The following is a 16,205-nucleotide window of genomic DNA, read 5'->3' on the forward strand; positions in this document are numbered from 1 at the left end:
AATTTTATGGTTTACTCTTTTTTTTTTAAAGGAAAAGAGGTGTCAGTTTTTCAAAAGGAAAAAGATTTTTTCTGGCACACAGGATTGAAATACATTTCTTCCATGGACCTTCCTGTAAGGAATGTAGAGTAATTATATTAGTCACCAAACTTATGGTAATTTGTTACAACAGCCATATAAAATCAATGTAATTAAATTCATTTTGGTTGCAATAACAGTAACTCAGCCATTTGAACTAGCTTAAGCAAAAGAGGGCACTTTATTATAAAGATTTGAAATATTACATGGGATTCAAAGGCAGGAATGCAGCTCATTTCAGGAAGTCCTAGATCAGGGGTGGGAAGCTGTCAGAACTCTTCTCTCCTTTGTGGATCTTTCTTGTTCTTTTCACATTTTCCTTGCAGATTGGCTTTCTGCTTTTTTCCAGGCCACGTGGTAGGAAAACACACCTGTGGACAGCTCCCAACTGTCTATGTTTCGATGTTCTGTGTTAATGTCTTAGCTACCTAGAGAAAGACGGAAATCTCTCAGTCCCAATTCCAGATTCCTGGGAGAGGGATACGATTGGCTTGGCCTGAGTCAGGTGCCTACTATTGGAGCAATCGACGGTAGCTGGGTGGCCCAGTCAACTTCTCTGAGGATCCGGGGCTAGTTTCCAGAAAAAGACATCTGTCTACACTGCTGTTTTTAAAATGCAACTTGTAATTCATCTGGGGGTCAAATAAACCATGTAAAAGGTGGAAACCAGCATTAAAAAGAGATAAAAGGTATTAGCATGTGTAGGACAGGTAATATTATGTAAAACTTGTTTCAGTTATTAAATGCATAGGGAAACGTGTGCTGAGTCATAATGTAAAACATATTTCTTTTGGTGGGTTGTGGTCCAAACAGTTTGAAAAACTCCGGACCGGGCAATTTGGTAGGATTCTACTACAGAGATGTGATAAGGATCATTCTTAACCGCTCTAGTAAATAGAGGTTTTTTAAAAAACATGATCTCATATATTTTAAGGGTAAACATACGGCATAAGGGTAAAGTGTGACAGCAGCTTTGCTAGGGTGGAGACAAAGTGGTACAAACACACAGCTTTTTGACGGTCAGGCTTAACTCAGAATAAATCACGGACCAGTGATTTCCAACCTGGTTTTGTATCAAACTTGCTTGAAAACCTTTTAAAAATGGTTTAATGGGATCTATTTAATCAGAATTTCTGGAAGTGTAACCTGTGAATCTGTGTTTCAACGCAAAATGAAGCAAAACCAGACAGAACTCCCCAGATGCCTATGATGTGTAGCCGTGTTTAGGCCTCATGCCCCGGAGACTGTGGATGTCAGTACGTAGATGGGGGTCATCTGCATGCCTTTCGAACAGTTCTGCATAACCGCGATTTTTCTCAAGCAGGCTTTTGATAAACCTTAGGAAGTGAACAGTTCAAAGTTATTTCTTGGTAAAGAGGTGGAATGCAAGGCTTCATTTCCAGCTGCTGATTAAAGGCAGATCCATACACTTCACAGTTCGATGAAGCAGGTGGTGGAGTTCATCCCCTTTTGTTGGCCTCAGTGGCGCTAACGCGCGTGATGGAGGTGGGGTTGGGGGAGGGCCACAGAGAAAACTCCTGCAGGCCTTTCCAGACCCTTGTTAGACAATAGGTCTGTATTTCTCCAGGAAAAACAAACAAAAAAACCTCTTGCCAATCCCCCCAAGTTCTACAGCAGAGGACATGATGGGGATTATTTGTGCTTGGAAAGTGTGCAAAAACTTGAAGCTGCCAGTCGCCCGCCACGGCCATTTTGAGTTTTCCGGTGAACCGCACAGGATGAACCAGTTGCCAAAGGTACCCCTGTCTCCAAGCAATAAAATGAATAGGCCTGCTGTACCAAGCGCTCGGTTATCAATCAAATGTTAGAGGCTATCAGCCTCACATGATTAGGCTAGTATTAGGAGAGTTGGGTATCTTCCCCACAGCTGCTAGAGAGCAGGGCCCAGGTCCACAGAAGCTACTCCCCGTCCGGGTCCGGCAACGCAGCAGCGGCGGGCGGAGCGGTCGGTATCTAGCGTCCAGGCAGCGGCCGGCAGCCCCAAGGTTTCACAGAAGTTTGTGTCCGGCGGGAACCGTCATTTGGTCTGTCAGGAGCCTCTCAGCCCCTAGGTGGGGACAAACTCCTTCCTCCTAGGGCTCCCTGCACACTGACGCCCGGTTCACTGTTCTGTCTTTTTAGGCGAGTTCGGAACCCACCGCAAAGCAAGGTCCAACTGGCTGCGGACCACACCGCGGGCCTGGGGGAGAATACTGGCCCAGCCATCACCTTGGTTCTGTGATTTCACCGTTTGGGAGTTTTAATTTCGTGTCACGAGGCTGCTTCTCGGTCCCGGAGACAGGATTATCAGGTCCCGCCCTAAGAGGGGCAGCTTTCGGGGTCGCCTGGGGGCGCAGCCGGGCACGTGGGCTCCGAGGGGCGGTGGGTAGAAGGAGCTTTGTCCTCGCGCGGCCCCCGTCCTCCTTCCCGCGGCTGTTCCGCCCGCCTGGAAGTGGCTCCAGGTGCGGCATTCCGGGCCCGGCGACCACCCGCGCCAGGTGTGCACACAGGTCGGGGACCGGCTCGCTCGGCGGCTGGGGTGAGCGGCAGCTGGCGTCGCCGCAAGGGGCGGGCTCCGTGCGAGCGGGAGGGAGTCCCGGGCTGCGGCTGGACGCGGCCGTTGCTATAGCAACGCGCCGGCAAACGGGCCGCTGGGCCTCCAGCTGCCGGTCGGCTGGCGGCCCAGCCGCGGAGGGAGCAGACCAGGGCGGGCGCTCCCCTCCTGGCGTCTGCGGGGCCGAGCCGTTGGGAGTCCGTTTCCCCCGGCCCGGTGTTTGGGGTGGTCTCTGGCTGCCGTGGGTTCGTCTCCACCTCTCACCTCCACCCCATCTTGGGATCTGACCTTTTTTCAAAGTTTAAAGCGAACTTACTATAGGGTAAGTGTGATTCGGCAAAATTAACCCATCCTAAAAGGTTTCAAGTTGTTTTTTCTCTTCCTTTCAGTCTTTTTTAAATCTCCTAACGCCTAACACGTAGTAGGGCCTCATACAACGGTAGCCCTTTGTTACAGCACTTAATAGGGCCCCTTGCCCACAGTGGATGCACATACCCGGAAATAGCGAGGCGTAAGACCAGCCCTTACTGGCTAGCGGACAGGTAATTTAAGCACTCTACCTCAGTTTCCTCGTCTGTAGCTGCAGACAATTTCTCACAGAACTGTGGGTTTTCAAGGAGCCGGCAGGTGAAGCTCCTCTGGGACCAGTAAATGTAAAACACTGGAGTGTTAGGTGTAAGGGGTAGGTGCGTGCTACAAGTGGTGCGACAGTCCCGGGCGCCCATCAGCTGAACACGACCTCCTTTCTTGTCTGACCACCAAGCAGCTCCAGTATCCAGCCAGAAAACTGGGTGGTCGCGCGTTGGAGAGGGCTCTGAGAATGGAGAGAAACAACGCGCTTTGAACCTAAACGTCCTCTCCCTGTTTTGTACACTCTTCCAGGCCCATGCTTCAGATTACAGCCGGCATGCACGTGTCTCACACGTTTACATTTCTGGCCCGTGTAAATCTGTCCTGCTCCTATCTCAAGGAGTTATCCATCTGGTTTGGAAGCCAGAAGTCTCGGACGCATCCTTGGCGTCCGCCATTCCATCTCTTTCCCTATCCAAATCACCATCAAGGTCTGTTCATTTTATCATCAAATCCATCTCAAATTCATGCACTTACAGTTATTTCCGTCCCTGCCACTATCACTCTGGACCAAGCTGCCAATTTCTCTGGCTGAGTCTCCTGTAAGTAGCCTCCTAACTGGTCTGGAGATATTAACGCTGTCCTTTGGGTATGCCCGTGTGTTCTTGGTGCTGCAGCAGGGGTAATCTGTTAAAAATTAAAATTTAATTATGATTCCCCTCCCCCCTTGCCTTAAAATCCATTACGACTTCTCGTTGTTTGTAGGTTAAAAATACAACTCTTTAATGTGGTCTCTAACGTGGGTGACCATGTACTTTATTATCCGGATCGAGGTATTTTTGAGAGTAAAATAGGTTGCTCTTATTTACGCTGGGACTGTCCATCAGGCAGATGGGGGCATATGGTTGCTCTACCTATAAGGAAGGCCCTGTGGCCCCTTCCTCTTCTCCAGGCTCCCCTGGTTCCCTGTGTTCATTACATTTGCCCTTTTTCAGTCCTTTGTCACCATTTTCCTTCCTCCTACAGGCCTTCGCCCATGCCCTCCTCCCTGCCAGGTGTGCTCTTCCCTCTGTAGTCTGAAATAGCTCATCCTTCACATCTCAGATCAAGTGTTTCCTCAGAGAAACTGCCTCTGACCTCTCTGTCTAGGACGAACCCCCTTAGGGTCTAGGCTTTCCTGAGGCCGGTTATTTTTTCTTAGTAGCACTTGTCAGGAATGCAGTTTTATTTCTCTGTGTGTGTCTGGCACATACATAGTGTGTAGTTGATGAATGCTTGACTGTTTGAATTAGAAGCATTTTGCCACATCATCAGACAGCCTCTGAAAATGTCCTTCAGTGGCTGAGAGCACAGGCTCCAAAGCCAGGCAGGTGCTTTGATTTAAATTTCAGCTCCGCCGCAGTTCTGTATCTGAGACCTGTGGGCCTAGTTGTGTTTTAAATTCAGAATTTTTCAGATTATAGGAAAGATAACACAGTGTGTTACGATATCACTTCTAGTGGGGCCTGGGGCAGTACCTGTAATAAAATGTTAATTTGTAAGATGACTTCACTCTACATGGAATAAATGAAGACTGTACATAGTTTCCCATCAGTTCAGGTCAGGTTTTGAGTTTCCCACTCGTGTATGAGAACACTGGGTTTCCAGAGAGCTTGCTGGATTCTGGATTTCAGATAAGGGCATGTGAGTCCGTCCCACTGTAACCTTGAATCAACCACTGTACTCCTCTGTGCCTCAGATTCCTCGGCTGTGAAATAGAGATGATCCTGGCACCTGGCTAGCTCACAGGTTCCGTTCGTGCTGTTGCGAGGAGTAAAGGAATTAATACCTGTTAACTCCTTAAAGCAGTGAGTGGGCCTTAGTGCTTTAGAAGGGTCAGCTGTATCCTTTTTATTGGCTCCACAATAATCCACATTGTGGACGAACCACAATTTACTTATGGTCGGATATTTCTATTTCAAGTACAAAAATGTCAAGAGGAACGTCTTCATACTTAAATCTTTTGATTGGATTTTTAATTACTGAAGATCATTTCTTAAAAATGAAATTACAGGGTCAAAGGCAGGCTCATTGTGAATGCCCTTGAAATGAGTTGCCGCCTTCAGAGAGATTGTCCTAGCTTGCCACCCTGCCACCAGTTCCTGACACCCACGTTGGCATTGTTATTTAAAAAAACCTTCGTCAACATCACAGGTAAAAATAGTACCTCCTTATTTTAACTCACATCTTTCATTATTAATGTGGCTAAGCATTAAAAAATCTTGTTAGCTATTAGATATTTCTTTTCTCCAATTGTTTAATTGTTTGATTTCTGCCTCTCCCAGCCCAGGCAGGGGCCAGGATGCTGGGCTTTGGCTGGAATTTATTGCATGGGTTTCCCTGGAGTCTGGGGCGAGTTGTTACTTGCCTGCAGGCTACAGAACAATGTAGACAGCGTTTCAGAGGCTGGGTCTTGGGGAAAATCTGAGATCAAGACAAGGCTGACTGTCAGTGCATCTGAACCGGCCTTGTAATAAGACAGGAGAAAGAGGGCATCCAGGTAGGAGGCAAGAGTGATCCTGGACCTGGAAGAAAGAAGCTATAACCTATTTTTTTATAGGAACCTTACAGGGTTTTTTGTACAGACAAGGAGGGGATCACTTGGCCAGACACTGATTGGTGTGAACTCTTGATGGAACAAGAATGTTAACCCTTGCCTATCATGGGACTTTTCCCTCCAGTTGCCTTTTCCTTTAATTTTTAATGGCTTTGAATTTATTGAATTTAAAACAACTTTATGTTGTCTGCCTATTAATCTTTTTCTTTTTGCTTCATTGCTTTTATGTTTTGAAACTTCATATAGAGACCAACTATGTTTTCTTAAAAATGTTATTTTGTGTTGTCAGCAAATTAAGGAGGAGTTAATGAGTGAGAATTTAGTGTGATTTCCAATAAAAAGCCCTAAAAGATAATGCTGCAAAGGGTGATACTGTTACTTTGTCCTTATCACAGTGGAACGCTCACCTGCGGTGACAGTTGCTGGCAGAGAATCCACTTGGGACTCAGCAAAGGCAGTGCGTCGGAGGCCGGGTTCCTGTGCCCTGTGCCTGCATCAGGTTGGTTTGCAGTTCGCACACCTAACGGGAGGCTCTCGCGTCTGCTCCAGGGAGCGCAGCCTCCACCCAGCTGAGATACTGGGAAGAAAGCAAATATCCTTGAACGTGTTTCGTGGAAATCAAATTAGTTTTTTCTCTTAATTTTTTTTATGTTGTTGTTAAGTTTATGGCAATAAAATTCAGTTATTTTTGTATTATTATGAAAGTAAGCACTCATATCCAGTATGGTCATAAAATTCAATTATTTTCATATTTGTTATTAGGAACGTAAGCCCCCATGTCCAGTAGGGATTTTCAAGTTAACTGCTTTCTGTCATATCTCTTCGATGGCACATACGATATAATGTGTGCCCTTGCTCCTTCTTACAGTTGGACCTCACTTTTTAAGTTGTGATGTATTACCCAGTTCACCCTTTTAAAGTATGCAGTTAACGTTTTAGTATATCACAAGGTTTTGCAATAGTCAGCACTGTCTAGTTCCAGAATGTTTCGTCCCCCCAGAAGAAACCCCACACCCATGAGCAGGGGCTCCCCGTTCTCTCCTTGTCCAGGCCCTGGCAAGCACTGATCTCCTCTCTATGGAACTGCCTGCTTTGGACATTTCACGTAAGTGGAGCCATATAACGTGCGGCCTTTTGCATTTGGCTTTTCTCACTTAGCATGTTTTCAAGAATCATTTCTCTTTGCGTTTGTATCAGTAGTTTATTCCTTTTTCTGAGCAAATACAATTTCATTGTATGACTACACCGCGTTTTGGTTATCCACTCGTCAGTAGATGGCATTGGGCTGGTTTTTGGCTATTGGTGAACAGCACTGCTATGAGTATGTGCATACCAGCTTTCGTGTGAACGTTTGTTTTCACTTCTCTTGTGTGTACCTAGACGCGGAATTGCTGGTCATATAGTAGCTCTGTGCTGACTTTTTGGAGACTGCTGAACTCTTTTCCAGAGCGGCTGCACCATTTTCCATTCCTGCCAGCACGTGTGATGGTTCTCGTTGCCCCACATCACACCACCTGTTAATCGTCCTTTTGTGGCCGTCCTAGCAGGACGTGAGGCGGCACCTCGCTACAGCTTTCCTTTGCGTCTCCCTGATGACTGATGATGTGGAACATCTTTTCCTGTTCATGGGCCATTCGTCTCTCTTTGGAGAAATATCTATTTCAATCATTTTTAAATTATTTATTTATTTTTTATTTTTAAAAATTTTTCTTGTTATTCAGTTACAGTTGTATGCCTTTTCTCCCCATCCCTCCACCCCACCCCAGCCAGTCCCACCTCCTACATCATTTTTTTAATTCAGATTTTTTTTTTTATTGTTCTACGAGTCTTTTATATATTCTGAATACTAGACCCGTATCAGATATGTGATTTGCAAATATTTTCTCCCATTCTGTAGATTCTCTTCTTACTTTTTTGGTAGTGTCCTTTGAGGAACAAAAGTTTTTAATTTTATGAAGTCCAATATGTCTGTTTTTTCGCTGGTTGCTTGGCTTTAGAGGTCATGTCTAAAAAACCATCGTGCTGAAGATTTACCTGCATGTTTTCTTCTGAGAGTTTTATAGCTTCAGTGCTTACATTTAGGTCTTCGGTCCACTCTGAGTAAATTTTTGTGCACGTGCGAGGCAAGCGTCCCCATTCCCTCGTGGCTGTCCAGCTGTCCCAGCGGCACTTATCGTGCACCTCACTTCGTGCGTTTGAGTCAGCTTGTGAGTCACGTTCTGGGGGGACAAAATTTGGCCGACTCCTCGTCCCCTCAGTCAGATGGCACCACCCTGCACAGAGGACACTCCAGGCAGGGGAGTATCTGTGTTGCTATCTAAAACTTTAGCTCTAAATTTCTTGTTGTTTGTCATTCAAATTTTCTCTTTAAAAAAATTGAAGTTTTATTTTCCAATTGCAGTTTACATTCACTATTATGTTGTGTTAGTGTCTGGTGTACGGCACAGTGGTTAGACAGTTACAGACTTGAGAAAACGTTCCCCCGATGGTTCCCGTACCCACCTGGCACCACATGTAGTTACTGCGATGCTATTGACTGTATTCCCTGTGATGTACTTTACAGCCCTCAGACTGTTCTGCAACCACCAATTGTTAGTTTTAAATCCCTCCATCTTTTTCACCCAGCCCCCCAAGTGTTCCTCCCCTCTGGCAACCATCATTCTGTTCTCCGTATCTAGGAGTCTGGTTCTGTTTTGTTTGTTCATTTATTTTGCTCTTTAGATTCCACATATGAGTGAGATCATATGGTAGTTGTCTTTCTCTGACTGGCTTATTTCACGTAGCGGAATATCCTCCAGGTCCATCCCTGCTCTCACAAATGGGAAGGTTTCATTCTTTTTTTATGGCTGAGTCTTACTCCTTTGTATGTATGTACCACAGCTCTTTCACACACTCATCTTAGCCCCGAATTTCTATGTAGGCTTATAACTCGGTGACTTGGCTTTTAGGGATATAAGTTTCAGGGCTGCTTCCTCCTTTAACCTGAGGTCTCTAAGTGCACCCATGTGGCTGCCCCTTTGCCATCTTTTCTCGGAGTAGTAACCTGATTTCCACTTGACCTTCTGGCACATGGGAAGACCAAAGGAACAGTTGCTTCATCCTCAGCTGAAGAGTCCCTAAAATTTTCCTTCCAGCCTCGTGGGAGGAATAGGAAGAGTCAGGTGCACCGTAAAGAAAAGGGAGTGAGCCTCACGGGAAGACAGAGCTTCACCGCTCTGCACCTCCCCCTGAAAGCTCTTCTCTCTGGAATCACGACTTAATTGAGCCTTGGCTGGTGTCAGAACTTTGTCCCTTCAAACGAAAAGACAGGGAAGGGGGCCTTGAGTTCCTCTCAGAGGTTCCAGTGTACAGTATGGAAAAAGCTTAGGGTTGGGGTCAGTCTCACCGCAGTTCAAATTTTGGCTCTGACTTCTGTCTTTGGTCTCTTTATTGACAAAATGGGGCTTATCGTCCCAATTTTCCAGGGTGATTATGAAAAACAAATTAAAGATCCCATGTAAAGTGTCTAGTAAATTTGTAGTCCTTCAGTGAATGCTAGTTTCCCTTCTCTGTTTTCCAGATTTCCTGGGAACTTTGTATAAATTTGTACAAATAGCATAATTAAAAAAAAAACTCCGCACATTCTCAGAGCTAGAAGGGACCTTCATGACCACAGCGCCTTGCTGAGCCTGTCAGCATGCTCTCACGCTTCTTTACTTGCTTCACTTAGTTTCTGTTACCATTTACTGTATGCCACACACACTTCCCTGTGCGCCCATCGCAAGTCGGGGGGAGACGGACAGGCATACGTGAGCCAAGCTGGCACATTGTTACCACTTCCCTCATTCTCCCTTCCCTTATTTGATTCATTCACTTACTAAATTATGGGGCAGACTATGCTAGGTTCTTTTTTTTTTTTTTGTAGTCTTTTTGCTTATTTTTATTTTTAAATCACCTTCAAGAAACTAATGATATTCAAAATTATTTGTCATACCCTTTTCTTGCTAGCTGGATTTTCACTTCTTTACAATTTGGATTTTTATACACAACCCTATGAAGTAAATATGAATGGTATCCCCATTTTACAGGTGGATAAATGGAGAAAGAGAGAAATCACAGGTCATATTGCTATGCTAGGTTCTTGAAATGCAAAGGTAACAGTTTTTGAGGGCTTACGGTCTGTTGTGAGGAAAGCAAAACCAAAACATTGTAATAGCCGGTGGGAGGTGCCGTGAGAGACTCATGGACTGGTGCTGTGGGGGTTGGAGAGAGAGCACTCCTGAGGCTGCCTAGGGAAGTTAGGGGCGGGCGAGCAGAAGGGGGAAGGACTCTGAGGCAGAATGAACGGCAGGCCCAAAGGCCTGGTGGAGGGAAAGGGTGTAGGTCTTTAAGAAAGTTGATATCCAGGGTTATAATCACAGCTGACCTCTGGACAGGACAGCAGTGCTTAGCTTACAAAGAGACTGGTGTGCCGGGCTGAGAGTTGAGATCAGTTTTGATGGAGAAGATGGAAGCACAATTTGTAGTTCAGAATTAACACCTGCTTTGGCTTTACTCTCCTTATTCTAAGCCTAGCTTTAAAAACTCCTTCTCTTTGTCTAGCATTTTCTCCAAGCATCTGCTATTTTGGGCGTTTGCCTTCCCCATTCTCTTCATCTCTCATCCTGACACTTTGGTATCATCCTAGGTTACTGGCCTATCTCCTTGGAGGTGATTGCTTATGTGGGGCTCCCTGTGTGGCTTTACACTTTCTCTGGAAGGGTCCATCTCCCGTTTGCCCCAGGATTTAGTAGGTAATGGGAAAGACCAACCTATCACGCTGGCTGAGACCCAGGGGAGAGAGCGCTCGGAGAAGGGCCGGGTGTATGGGGAAGGCCCCTGAACTAGAGGTGCTGCCCTTGGGCGCTTCTCACTTCGGCCTAGTTAGCACCTCTCTTCTGATCTCCATGGAGGCCCTGGCTGGCCCTGCCGCATGGCTGTGACTCCCAGGTCTCCCTTGAGACCTGAGTCTAGGCTTGTTGGTGGCATCCATCCTCCGTGTATGCAGCCACACGTTCCCTAGTCTGAGCTGTCCCTTCAGACATGAAAGAACATGTCTGAATTTCTGGAGGTCGTTTGCGTAGGTCATAGTTCTGAGACTCTCCCCACATTCTAAGTCATTGAAGAACTGGGCTTCAAAAGAAGATTGGGTAGAGGTGGGAAGGGAGATGGAGGGAGGGTGTGTAGCTGTTTTCTTGAAGGCTTGTTTCAATATAGTAGGTGAGGTGCCAGATTTTGGTCTGGGATTCTGACCCTACCTCTTACTAGCTTCTTTTTTTTTTTTCCATCTAAATTCCTTTAAGCCTAAAATAATTTCATGATTTAATAAATGTAGCAGGCAGTGACTACTGATTAGATCTGGTTTCTTGAGGCAGATTGAGTTTTAGCTTTTTGAGCTCAGCCACTAGTGAATTGAAATTGTAATAGCTGTATTTATTATACTCAGAATTGAATGAGTTATTAATAAGCCATTTCTTAGCCCCATATTATCTCTTTTTCAGGCTAATTTTTTTCCAGTAGGATTTCCTTAATTGTATCAAATGTTTCATTCCTAGAATGCTTAACATGTCTGATTGGTATAATCTCCAGGGAAACTAAACAGTCTTAATTACATCTAGTATTTTGATTTCATTTGATTCTTTAGATAAGATAAAAGGAATTTTTAAATAAAAGCCTATGACTCTTCCATATGCTTGTATACCTCTGCTATTGCAAACTTAGAAAGTTTGGTTACATTACATTTGTATTACCAGTGTCTCAGATAATTTAGGTATGGACTAGGGTCCAGGGTGTTTAACTTCAGAACAAATGGCTTGATGATACTATCTATTTTTCATACCCGCCCTATACTTTTCTCATCACTGTCTTTGCATTGATTGATACTTTCTGTTCATTTAGTTCTTTCCATAGTACGTGCCAAGACTTGCTCCCTAGGAAGCAGAAGGTTCTTCGGTTTGACTCTTCCCTAAATATCTGTTTCCTAGTGAATAAATGTTGATAATAATTTGTAGAGTATGAATTTTAGTTCTGGGTGCCATTTAAAAAATATTTTATTTATTTATTTTTAGAGAGGGGAAGGGAGGGGGAAAGAGAAGGAGAGAAACATTGATGTGTGGTTGCCTCTTGCCCCCTACTGGGGACCTGGCCCACAACCCAGGCATGTGCCCTGACTGGGAATCAAACCAGCAACCCTTCCTTTGATTTGCAGGCTGGCACTCAGTCCACCGAGCCACACCAGCCAGGGCTGGGTGCCATTTTTTAATAGAGATTTGGGCAAATTGAATTTCACCCAGAGGAGAGTGAAGGGCTTGCGATGGTGAAGGGTCTTTAAATGATATGAAGAACAGCTGAGGGTAGCAGCGATGTAGGAAAGATGGCTGGCCTGTAGGAAACAGGACCAAGGGACACATGCTTATTTCCTTATAACAAGAAGACTGAGACCTGTTAAAGAGGGACGAGGCATATCCTAAGAAGGATAGATTAGGAAGGAAGATTTGCAGGAAAATAATTTTGACTCACTATGAGGAGAACCAGTCCGTCATTGGTGTCCAATGGAATGATTGGGGGAAGTAAACAGTGGCCCCCTGTCACTGGAAAACCTTTCACAGTGTCCACGTCAGCACACGTCAGCACACATCACATGTCAGCATACGTCAGCACACATCAGCACACATCAACACACGTCAGCACACGTCCGATCGTCTGTGAAAGGAGTTCCGAGCTGTACCACATGTCCTTGGGTACTCTTTCCAGTTTCTGGATTCTGTGGTTCCTTCCCACTCCTGATACTATGATGTGGTTACTTCTCCATTCTAGGTTTTGCTTTAGTGGTTAATATAATTGATTTTTATATTACCGAACATACTGCAGCACAGGAAGTGGTGATGTGGTGGATAAAAACTTCCTGACATTACATTTTTTTGGTAGGTAATTCACATAGTGGGTATATACCACATGCACATATATACGAGATGTGTCCAGAAGGTATCCAGCCATGTACTCTGAAAAATAGAGACATTTATTGAAGAAGATAGAAGACACAAGAAACATTGTACGTAGGATAATGACACCTTAGTCCCCTTCAAAGTAGGCCCCTTGGGACCTCACACAGTTCTTCCAATTGCCGTCAGCTGCCCTGTTAAATTTTCCTGAATCTCATCGAAGGTCTGAAATCTCTTCCCTTTCAAAGGTGATTTTAGTTTTGGGAAAAGCCAGAAGTTGCAGGGCACCAAATCTGGGCTGTAGGGGGTCTGAGTCACCTGGGTGATTCGATGTTTCACCAAAAAACTGCACGAGATGTGATGTGTTTGTGGGTGCATGGTGGTAATGAAGCTGCCAATCACCAGCTGCCCATGGCTGTGGCCTTCTGAATCCTCCAGATAGTTTCTGTGAAGAAATGTTCAAGCTTAAGGCAAAGTTTGATGCAGATTCATTGCTCTACTCACTGTCATTTTGAGTGAGACAGCCACACAGCACACACGCTCACTCAATGATGTCTACCACCCCCACTGACTAGTACAGTGAAGTCGTCATTGTTCGCACATGCTCATTCCAGTCCACTCTCCCTGGCTGTCAGGTTACATCGACGTCTTGCAAACAGTTCTCATCATATTAACATTGGCTGGAATTTTCCCAGACTTTGTACCTATTCACATACATCTGTTTTATGTCATTGAGATTTATTATATTTTCATAGCTTTGTCCTTTGTTCCTACTGTTACAATATATATGCTTTAGAGACCCATGAGTCTCACAAGAAAATGTTTATTATTTTGACATTTATTTATCAAATTGATTTTTAAAAATACAGCTCTGTTAAGTCTTCACAATAGAGCCAACAAAGAGCCTTTGTGGGAATAGGAATTAAAAACTGGTGGGTTATTGGGAGCTTATTTAACTGGTGGGTTAAAGATCTATAAATAAAATAGCGTGGACATTCAATTAGAGTTTTATATATTTAAGAATAGGAAGTGGGAGCACTATAGTCATTTTGGAAAATTGTGTTTTCAGACTCGTTTACTAATTGGATTGTCGAGCACAGTACTAGCGGTTTCAAATGGCATCACAATTCACTGCAGTTCTGACCTGGGGTAATAGATACTGAGGTAAAATGAAATCCATCTTCCTTAAGAACTACTGGTTTTATGAAATAATTAAATCTGATCTTAAAATAAAGCATTAAGTGAAAACCATTAAGAGTTCAAAAAATACTTACAGGTCCCATGAAAGAAGATTTAGTGCATTTAGCTTTCAAACAGTTTGCTCACTCTGGATGGAATGCCTTTAAAGTGATGTAGGTTATCGTGCCAATAATTAATAAAATAGGGGAAGTTATGTGTCTTCTTTTTGGAACAGACTAAGCCTCCAGGCACAGCTGAGTCCCTGTCAGAAGACTTTCCTCTGCGGTGCTAAGGCACTAGCGAAGTCTCTTCTGGGATGCGCCTCATCTCAGTGTGGGTGCTCTTCAGGCTTTCATCCAGTATTTTGAAAATGTAAGTCATGCCGGAGAATTTCCCTGGTGAGGAAGATACAGGTTTTAGAATTCTTTAAATCTTTCCATTTAAAGAGCCCAAAGCATATGTGGTTAGGCCAGATTACATCTCTCTTGCATGAACCCTAGCACGACCCAGGCCACTGGTGTTGGAGGATTTGGGGGATGTCCGTAAGTTCACTAGGGACACGGGGAGATCCTCGGCTGTCTTGGAGGATGGACAGATTCTCCGACTCTGCCAAAAACAAATCTTCTATAGAGTCGTCTTTCTTCCAACTCCAGCGTGAATACTGTGCAATATAGTGATATTTAATGTTGAAATATATGTGCGATTTTTCAAATATTTGCATATCTGATACAAATACTAAACAAGTGAATTTATCATTTATGTCTGAACATTTTACAGTCATGCTGCTTAGTGAAAATCTAACAATGAGTTTCTGTCGAGAATATCAACATTTTTCTTTTCTCTCCTTGATTGTAAAACATCTTTGTGTATCTTTCTCAAAATGTTATTAGTAATATTGGCCATAGACATCCATTTTGGAAGTATTTGGAATCATTGTGGCCTCTTAGGTACCAGCTGGAGCATGGATCAGCTTTTTTTTCCTCCTCCCGTTTCTGCTCCCCTCCCCCATATTTAATTGCCTCTGTGCTTCTACACAGAATTGATAAAGAACCTACATGGAGCTCTTTACTTTACAAGCTTGTTTGTCGAGTGCCAGTGGAATGAGACATTGTTTCTATGGTTAATTCATATTGTTAAAAGTTTCCTACATTATCTGAATGTTAACTTTCAGCCATTTAACTTCTTTCAGGCTTTAAAAAAAAACATCTGTAGGGCTTCTCTACCTCCTCAACTGCTACTTTTTGGCTTATTTCTATAAAGAGATTGATCTTCTTCCTTTCTCTCCCCTTGTCTTCCTTCTTTTTCTCCTTCTCGCAAACAACTGAATACCCACTACTGGGTGCACTGGGAGAGCGCTAGAGATTCAGCAATGAATTGATGGCACCGTCTGGGTCTGCATGAGAGCCGGGTGGGGGCGAGCACAGGAAGAGTGTGCCAGAGCGTGACGAAAGTCACCCCAGCGCCAAGTGTACAGTGCTGCGGAGTGCGGAGGACGGAGGGACTGACTGTGTGTGTGTGTTCGGGGTTGGGGGGGGCGCGGAATAAGAGAATTGGAAATTGAGGTAGAGGTAGGATTTAGTATTTATTCAGCTTTTGTACTTGTCCATGTTGTTTCACCTGCATTAACTTCAGGCATTGATTTTTCAGTTCAGCATGGTGGAATTTATAGTCGGCCAGGAGGTTTGAGCATGTATTTTATATCTTTAAAAAAAGATCCCCTATGATAGACTTTTTTTTTTTTTTTTTTTTTTTTTTTTGATTTCCAGAGGCTTAGCAGGAGATCTATGGTTGCTCTTGATTTCTTGCCTCTGCATTACTGGAAGCTATTTCTACCTATTCTACTGAGAAGCCTATTTTGTCATTTTTCAAGGAGTCTGACCTGGTCACTGAACAGTCATAATGATTAGATTCTCTCATATGGAGTGTATTCCTAAGGCTTTCAACTTCTGTATTTATTAGTTTTTTATTACTTGGTTTACTTGAGTTTCAAAGAATTCTTTACATTTACTGTTGTTTGTAAAATATTCATAAATCTTGGGAAGCCCTATTTGTGATATTAAGTTATTTAAATTCAACAGATGTTTTAAAAAGCACCTGCCATGTGGCAGGCACTGGGGTGAGCACTGGTGTAGAAGCAGCTGCAGTCCCCGTCACAGAGCTCGCAGCTGGGAGGGGGATCCAGACAAGTGGCCAGGCCACCGAGAAAGGCGCTGTGACGGGGAGTGCGTGGTGCTGCTTGACTTGCAGGAAGGGCGCCTCCTCCAGCCTT

At 44.3% G+C, this 16,205-nt stretch overlaps 1 protein-coding gene across 12 annotated transcripts in view; it reads left to right on the forward strand.

Annotated features, from left to right (window-relative positions):
* The first annotated feature begins 2,374 nt into the window (after positions 1 to 2,374).
* The window catches only part of STK33 (serine/threonine kinase 33), a 130,031-nt gene continuing 116,200 nt past the window's right edge, over positions 2,375 to 16,205 (forward strand). For 3 of the 12 annotated variants that reach the window (XM_045194354.2, XM_045194364.2, XM_045194365.2), the window contains exons 1-3: positions 2,752 to 2,954; positions 5,256 to 5,395; positions 6,194 to 6,297. The gene's annotated coding sequence lies outside the window, so the exon portion shown is untranslated. Of the gene's footprint in view, positions 2,618 to 2,751; positions 2,955 to 3,765; positions 3,805 to 5,255; positions 5,396 to 5,703; positions 5,742 to 6,193; positions 6,298 to 6,848; positions 6,904 to 14,171; positions 14,309 to 16,205 lie in introns of those variants that run through there. The other 9 variants (XM_045194358.2, XM_053924510.1, XM_045194357.2 and 6 more) reach the window with 9 other exon arrangements.

The sequence above is a fragment of the Desmodus rotundus genome, chromosome 5 (genome assembly GCF_022682495.2).
Source record: "Desmodus rotundus isolate HL8 chromosome 5, HLdesRot8A.1, whole genome shotgun sequence".
Classification (NCBI taxonomy): Eukaryota; Metazoa; Chordata; class Mammalia; order Chiroptera; family Phyllostomidae; genus Desmodus; species Desmodus rotundus.